The following is an 881-nucleotide window of genomic DNA, read 5'->3' as shown; positions in this document are numbered from 1 at the left end:
TGTCTTCTTTCAACAGTGTTACTGTTTAAAGTCGTATATTTTATTTAAATAGAAAATTAAAAATCTGAAATATTATTTACAAGTCAAAAAACAAATTTATTTATATATTTGGTGTAAATTGTAAACTTTCTATTTCAAAATCTGAACAAAACCGAGTAGTGCGTTGGTGAACACTTAAATTGCCATCTATTCTCATTTCCATTTGCAACCTTTCAGTGTATATATTTCAATGATAACGAAATATTAAAACTTTCCGCATCAAAAGCAGCGTCTGTGATGTAGCTGATCTGTTTGATGTTGCATTTCAAATTACATTTTAAGTTTGTTATAAGTGAGCATGGATTTTGGTAAGAATTTTCATGCACTTATCCATTATTTTATCGTTTAATTAAATAAAGGGAATTTTTTTCAGCCAAAATCTTATGCACTTAACCAAGTTCGACTGTATTTTATATAAAATGTATGAACGTCAAACAGGATTTTTCATACAAACAACAAAACTCATCGACATGTATAAAAAATATATATATGGATGTTTGTTTCGTAATGAAGGGAACTTTGTAAATATTAAAGTAAAATTCTCAGATTGTAAACAAGAAAGATTTAAATAGAACACTCCCAGTAAAATCAAGAAATTAATCAAATATTAATAACAATTAAGTAGTTGTCACTCTTTGGTTAAGCTTGAAAGCTGCAACTGTGAACAATTTGTCAATTGTGCATTTTCCATTTGTATTAAAATCGCCTTCACCAACATATGCGATGTAACGAGAAAAGCGAAGAATGTTTCACAAAGGCATATGCGTGAAATCATGTGTAAAATTAAGTGAAATTGCGAGCTAACGCGTAACGTTAGCATTAGTGCCATTGAATCCACCACA

Source organism: Trichinella spiralis, assembly GCF_000181795.1.
Source record: "Trichinella spiralis strain ISS 195 chromosome Unknown Scfld1557, whole genome shotgun sequence".
Taxonomy (NCBI): domain Eukaryota; kingdom Metazoa; phylum Nematoda; class Enoplea; order Trichinellida; family Trichinellidae; genus Trichinella; species Trichinella spiralis.
Note: the sequence above shows the minus strand (reverse complement) of the source record.